This window comes from Triticum aestivum, chromosome 5D, assembly GCF_018294505.1.
Source record: "Triticum aestivum cultivar Chinese Spring chromosome 5D, IWGSC CS RefSeq v2.1, whole genome shotgun sequence".
Taxonomy (NCBI): Eukaryota; Viridiplantae; Streptophyta; class Magnoliopsida; order Poales; family Poaceae; genus Triticum; species Triticum aestivum.
The window spans coordinates 215,875,716-215,883,910 of record NC_057808.1 but is presented as its reverse complement, the minus strand read 5'-3'; positions in this window follow the sequence as shown (position 1 = coordinate 215,883,910).

Genomic DNA, 8,195 nt, shown 5'->3' with positions numbered 1-8,195 from the left:
GCAACGAGAGGGGAGAGTGTTGTCCACGTACCCTCGTAGACCGGAAGCGGAAGCGTTAGCACAACGCGGTTGATGTAGTCGTACGTCTTCACGATCCGACCGATCAAGTACCGAACGCACGACACCTCCGAGTTCAGCACACGTTTAGCCCGATGCCGTCCCTCGAACTCCGATCCAGCCGAGTGTTGAGGGAGAGTTTCGTCAGCACGACGGTGTGGTGACGATGATGATGTTCTACCGACGCAGGGCTTCGCCTAAGCACCGCTACAGTATTATCGAGGTGGACTATGGTGCAGGGGGGCACCGCACACGGCTAAAAGATCAAACGATCAATTGTTGTCTCTAGGGTGCCCCCTGCCCCCGTATATAAAGGAGCAAGGGGGGAGGTGCGGCCGGCCAGGAGGGGCGCGCCAGGTGGAGTCCAACTCCCACCGGGAGTAGGACTCCCTCCCTTTTCCTAGTTGGATTAGGAGTGGAGGGGAAAGAGGAGGGAGAGAGGAAGCAAAGGGGGGGCGCCGCCCCCGTCTCCTTGTCCTATTCGGACTAGGGGGGAGGGGCGCGTGGCCCTGCCCTGGTCGTCTCTCCTCTTCTCCACAAAGGCCCACTATGGCCCATTAAGCCCCCGGGGGGTTCCGGTAACCCCTCGGTACTCTGGTAAAATCCCGATTTCACCCGGAACACTTCCGATATCCAAATATAGGCTTCCAATATATCAATCTTCATGTCTCGACCATTTCGAGACTCCTCGTCATGTCCGTGGTCACATCCGGGACTCCGAACAACCTTCGGTACATCAAAACATATAAACTCATAATATAACTGTCATCGAAACGTTAAGCGTGCGGACCCTACGGGTTCGAGAACTATGTAGACATGACTGAGACACGTCTCCGGTCAATAACCAATAGCGGAACCTGGATGCTCATATTGGCTCCCACATATTCTATGAAGATCTTTATCGGTCAGACCGCATAACAACATACGTTGTTCCCTTTGTCATCGGTATGTTACTGCCCGAGATTCGATCGTCGGTATCTCAATACCTAGTTCAATCTCGTCACCGGCAAGTCTCTTTACTCGTTCCGTAATACATCATCCCACAACTAACTCATTAGTTGCAATGCTTGCAAGGCTTAAGTGATGTGCATTACTGAGAGGGCCCAGAGATACCTCTCTGACAACCGGAGTGACAAATCCTAATCTCGAAATACGCCAATCCAACAAGTACCTTCGGAGACACCTGTAGAGCACCTTTATAATCACCCAGTTACGTTGTGACGTTTGGTAGCACACAAAGTGTTCCTCCAGTAAACGGGAGTTGCATAATCTCATAGTCATAGGAACATGTATAAGTCATGAAGAAAGCAATAGCAACATACTAAACGATCGAGTGCTAAGCTAACGGAATGGGTCAAGTCAATCACATCATTCTCCTAATGATGTGATCCCGCTAATCAAATGACAACTCATGTTTATGGCTAGGAAACATAACCATCTTTGATCAACGAGCTAGTCAAGTAGAGGCATACTAGTGACACTCTGTTTGTCTATGTATTCACACAAGTATTATGTTTCCGGTTAATACAATTCTAGCATGAATAATAAACATTTATCATGATATAAGGAAATAAATAATAACTTTATTATTGCCTCTAGGGCATATTTCCTTCAGTATCCCACTTGCACTAGAGTCAATAATCTAGATTACACAGTAATGATTCTAACACCCATGGAGCCTTGGTGCTGATCATGTTTTGCTCGTGGAAGAGGCTTAGTCAACGGGTCTGCAACATTCAGATCCATATGTATCTTGCAAATTTCTATGTCTCCCACCTGGACTAAATCCCGGATGGAATTGAAGCATCTCTTGATGTGCTTGGTTCTCTTGTGAAATCTGGATTCCTTTGCCAAGGCAATTGCACCAGTATTGTCACAAAAGATATTCATTGGACCCGATGCACTAGGTATGACACCAAGATCGGATATGAACTCCTTCATCCAGACTCCTTCATTTGCTGCTTCCGAAGCAGCTATGTACTCCGCTTCACACGTAGATCCCGCCATGACGCTTTGTTTAGAACTGCACCAACTGACAGCTCCACCGTTCAATGTAAACACGTATCCGGTTTGCGATTTAGAATCGTCCGGATCAGTGTCAAAGCTTGCATCAACGTAACCATTTACGATGAGCTCTTTGTCACCTCCATAAATGAGAAACATATCCTTAGTCCTTTTCAGATATTTCAGGATGTTCTTGACCGTTGTCCAGTGATCCACTCCTGGATTACTTTGGTACCTCCCTGCTAAACTTATAGCAAGGCACACATCAGGTCTGGTACACAGCATTGCATACATGATAGAGCCTATGGCTGAAGCATAGGGAACATCTTTCATCTTGTCTCTATCTTCTGAAGTGGTCGGGCATTGAGTCTTACTCAACTTCACACCTTGATCCATTTTGAACTTCTTCAAAACTTTGTCAAGGTATGTGTTTTGTGAAAGTCCAATTAAGCATCTTGATCTATCTCTATAGATCTTGATGCCCAATATATACGCAGCTTCACCGAGGTCTTTCATTGAAAAACTCTTATTCAAGTATCCCTTTATGCTATTCAGAAATTCTATGTCATTTCCAATCAGCAATATGTCATCCACATATAATTTTAGAAATGCTACAGAGATCCCACTCACTTTCTTGTAAATACAGGCTTCTCCAAAAGTCTGTACAAAACCAAATGCTTTGATCACACTATCAAAGCGTTTATTCCAACTCCGAGAGGCTTGCACCAGTCCATAAATAGATCGCTGGAGCTTGCACACTTTGTTAGCTCCCTTTGGATCGACAAAACCTTCCGGTTGCATCATATACAACTCTTCTTCCAGAAATCCATTCAGGAATGCAGTTTTGACATCCATTTGCCAAATTTCATAATCATAAAATGCGGCAATTGCTAACATGATTCGGACAGACTTAAGCATCGCTACGGGTGAGAAGGTCTCATCGTAGTCAATCCCTTGAACTTGTCGAAAACCTTTTGCAACAAGTCGAGCTTTATAGACAGTAACATTACCGTCAGCGTCAGTCTTCTTCTTGAAGATCCATTTATTCTCAATTGCTTGCCGATCATCGGGCAAGTCAACCAAAGTCCACACTTTGTTCTCATACATGGATCCCATCTCAGATTTCATGGCCTCAAGCCATTTCGCGGAATCTGGGCTCACCATTGCTTCTTCATAGTTTGTAGGTTCGTCATGGTCTAGTAACATAACTTCCAGAACAGGATTACCGTACCACTCTCGTGCGGATCTTACTCTGGTTGACCTACGAGGTTCAGTAATAACTTGATCTGAAGTTTCATGATCATCATCATTAACTTCCTCACTAATTGGTGTAGGTGTCGCAGAAACCGGTTTCTGCGATGAACTACTTTCCAATAAGGGAGCAGGTACAGTTACCTATTCAAGTTCTACTTTCCTCCCACTCACTTCTTTCGAGAGAAACTCCTTCTCCAGAAAGATTCCGAATTTAGCAACAAAAGTCTTGCCTTCGGATCTGTGATAGAAGGTGTACCCAACAGTCTCCTTTGGGTATCCTATGAAGACACATTTCTCCGATTTGGGTTCGAGCTTATCAGGTTGAAGCTTTTTCACATAAGCATCGCAGCCCCAAACTTTAAGAAACGAAAACTTTGGTTTCTTGCCAAACCACAGTTCATAAGGCGTCGTCTCAACGGATTTTGATGGTGCCCTATTTAACGTGAATGTGGCCGTCTCTAAAGCATAACCCCAAAACGATAGCGGTAAATTAGTAAGAGACATCATAGATCGCACCATATCTAGTAGAGTACGATTACGATGTTCGGACACACCATTACGCTATGGTGTTCTGAGTGGCGTGAGTTGCGAAACTATTCCGCATTGTTTCAAATGAAGACCAAACTCATAACTCAAATATTCTCCTCCACGATCAGATCGTAGAAACTTTATTTTCTTGTTACGATGATTTTCAACTTCACTCTGAAATTCTTTGAACTTTTCAAATGTTTCAGACTTATGTTTCATTAAGTAGATATACCCATATCTGCTGAAATCATCTGTGAAGGTGAGAAAATAACGATATCCGCCACGAGCCTCAATATTCATCGGACCACATACATCTGTATGTATGATTTCCAACAAATATGTTGCTCTCTCCATAGTTCCGGAGAACGGCGTTTTAGTCATCTTGCCCATGAGGCACGGTTCGCAAGTACCAAGTGATTCATAATCAAGTGGTTCCAAAAGTCCATCAGTATGGAGTTTCTTCATGCGCTTTACACTGATATGACCTAAACGGCAGTGCCACAAATAAGTTGCACTATCATTATCAGCTCTACATCTTTTGGCTTCAATATTATGAATATGTGTATCACTACTATCGAGATTCAACAAAGATAGACCACTCTTCAAGGGTGCATGACCATAAAAGATATTACTCATATAAATAGAACAACCATTATTCTCTGATTTAAATGAATAACCGTCTCGCATCAAACAAGATCCAGATATAATGTTCGTGCTTAATGCTGGCACCAAATAACAATTATTTAGGTCTAAAACTAATCCCGAAGGTAGATGTAGAGGTACCGTGCCGACCGCGATCACATTAACTTTGGAACCATTTCCCACGCGCATCGTCACCTCGTCCTTAGCCAATCTTCGCTTAATCCGTAGCCCCTGTTTCGAGTTGCAAATATTAGCAACAGAACCAGTATCAAATACCCAGGTGCTACTGCGAGCATTAGTAAGGTACACATCAATAACATGTATATCACATATACCTTTGTTCACCTTGCCATCCTTCTTATCCGCCAAATACTTGGGGCAGTTCCGCTTCCAGTGACCAGTCTGCTTGCAGTAGAAACACTCAGTCTCAGGCTTAGGTCCAGACTTGGGTTTCTTCTCCTGAACAACAACTTGCTTGCTGTTCTTCTTGAAGTTCCCCTTCTTCTTCCCTTTGCCCTTTTTCTTGAAACTGGTGGTCTTATTGACCATCAACACTTGATGCTCCTTTTTGATTTCTACCTCCGCAGCCTTTAGCATTGCGAAGAGCTCGGGAATTGTCTTATCCATCCCTTGCATGTTATAGTTCATCACGAAGCTCTTGTAGCTTGGTGGCAGCGATTGGAGAATTCTGTCAATGACGCTATCATCCGGACGATTAACTCCTAGTTGAATCAAGTGATTATTATACCCAGACATTTTGAGTATATGCTCACTGACAGAACTATTCTCCTCCATCTTGCAGCTGTAGAACTTATTGGAGACTTCATATCTCTCAATCCGGGCATTTGCTTGAAATATTAACTTCAACTCCTGGAACATCTCATATGCTCCATGACGTTCAAAACGTTGTTGAAGTCCCGGTTCTAAGCCGTAAAGCATGGCACATTGAACTATCGGGTAGTCATCAGCTTTGCTCTACCAGACGTTCTTAACGTTGTCAGTTGCATCAGCAGCAGGCCTGGCACCCAGCGGTGCTTCCAGGACGTAATTCTTCTGTGCAGCAATTAGGATAATCCTCAAGTTACGGACCCAGTCCGTGTAATTGCTACCATCATTTTTCAACTTTGCTTTCTCAAGGAACGCATTAAAATTCAACGGAACAACAGCACGGGCCATCTATCTACAATCAACATAGACAAGCAATATACTATCAGGTACTAATTTCATGATAAATTTAAGTTCAATTAATCATATTACTTAAGAACTCCCACTTAGATAGACATCCCTCTAATCCTCTAAGTGATCACGTGATCCATATCAACTAAACCATGTCCGATCATCACGTGAGATGGAGTAGTTTCAACGGTGAACATCACTATGTTGATCATATCTACTACTCCCTCCGTTCCGAAATACATGACGCTGGGGGTTTTTTCCGACCATGTGAAAAAGCAGCGAAATGACCAGGTTACCCTCCAGTTTTGAATTCTCTCCTCGTCTCCACCCAGGTCGTCTTCCAGATCCGCCCGCCTCCGTCGCCCCCCACCTCTGGATCCTCCACCTCCATCGCCCCCGCCTCCGTCGCCCCCACCTCCAGATCCTCCACCTCCACCTCCATCACCTCCCATCTCGCCCAACAGATCCCCTTCCATCCTCCCCATCTTCCTGGGCCAGCAGATCCCCCTCATCGTCCTGGGCCAGCAGATCCCCCACCTCGTCATCCCAAGGCCAGCGCCCTGCTGCAGATTGCCGCCACCCTCCCAGGGCCTCGCCAGCTCCACCTCCAGGTACTGCAGATCGCCGCTGACTTCAGGTCCTGGTCGTTCAACAGGTCCAAAAAGGGGCAATTCAGTTGCAAATTTAGCATGACAAAATTCAGTACTGGAGCATGATGTTGCATGATGTTGGGAGGATTCAAAAAATCAGCACTGCATTGGAGTAAAAGTGCAGTACTCCAATGATGTTGGAGTATCATTAACAAAAAATCAATACTACTGAAACAATCGCATGATGTTGGAGTATCATTCACAAAATAACATGATGTTGGAGTACAGCTGCATGATGAAGTACAACAGGGGCAGAATCACTTTTACAACGTCATGCAACATCATTTTCATGACAAGAGTACTAATGTTGGAGTACTATAGTGCTTGATGTTGCATGAACTTATACCGTGGCAGTACCTGAACAGGCTCCAGGTCCAGCAGGTGGAGCTCCAACCTCCATTGCACCAACTTCAGAACAGGCAGCAACTGAAAAAGGAAATAGACATAGTCAGGGCAGAGGCATGGATTTTGATCTCAACTGCACTCCAGCCGAAGAAGAAGACATACTCCAAGATGGTATGAACATGGAAGAGGAAGAGGGCATCGATCCCGGTCAAGATGCAGTTGGTGAGCTCCAGTACTCCTGCCATGAACAATCAATAGTTCATTTGTACCCCTATAATGGAGTAGCTAGCAAGTGTTGAGCAATTAAAAAATCCATTTGGTATTAACAATGTTTAACAACAAAGTTTGGTATTAAACGTGTGTGAAAATTGATTTTCTAAACCCACACATTCCTTGGGACTTGATGCCATATTCAAGTTCTAAGATCAGGTCATAAATTGTTTCCTAGGCCATGGCTAATGTTGATAAAAAAGGCCAATGAATGAATTTCATGTCTTAGAATAAGAGTATTAGCTAACGGAGCACTTGATCACGTCAGGTCTTCCTTTGGGATTTGCCGGTCATAAGACTGAACTTCAAATATATACCGGTAATCACGCAAATATTGCAGTAAGCACCTTACTCATCTGTAGCAGCAGCAGATGAGCGAAGCACATTTTATTACACCGAGCACCCTATTATCCTGCGAGAACTTGGCTTATTATGCTGTACCAACAGATGAACGAAGCACATTTTATCTACCTCGGCAGTCGGCTGTCATCTTCTCCAACGCTGCGGCTGCTTCGCTGTCCGAAGAGAGCTTAACAAAGCCATATCCTTTTGACCTCCCTGTCACAGGATAGCATATCACTTTCACTGACAGGCACATCAAGCAGTCAAAGCAGAGGACATCCCAAATTGATTCAGTCAAACAACAGATCCAACAGCAAGAAGCTGGAACAGACTGATTATAACTACCTTGGGTAACATCGCCGTGCTGAGAGAACGCATCCTTGCACTGACAAAAAATGCATTGTGATAGCAAAATCAGCAAGCAGGATAACTCAGAAATTGGATGAAATTTACATTTAGATGAAATTGGACAGAGTGTTTGCACCAAATTTCAATTGACAAAAAATGCATTGTGCTAGCAAAATCAGCAAGCAGGATAACTGAGAAGGAGTACATATGAGGGCATCTTAATAAATAGGTTCACAAATCGGATATCTGGGAGGAAGTCTTGGCAGATCTCAAACGTAGATTCAGGTTCAGGCATCAAACATATTGTCCTTGCACTGAACACCAGGCATCCTGAACCATAAGTCAGCAGTAATCTCGACTTGTTGAATGTTCACACGGATTGCTCCTAACATATACTCCCTCCATTCCAAATTACTCATCGTGGTTTTAGTTCAAATGAACTAAAACCACGACGAGTAATTTCGAACGGAGGGAGTACATTCAGTTAAAACTGCACAAAGTGTTTGCACGAAATTTGACTAGACAAAATATTGCATTATTGCTGGAGGTATGATTCTCAAACTAGCATGAAGCAAAGGA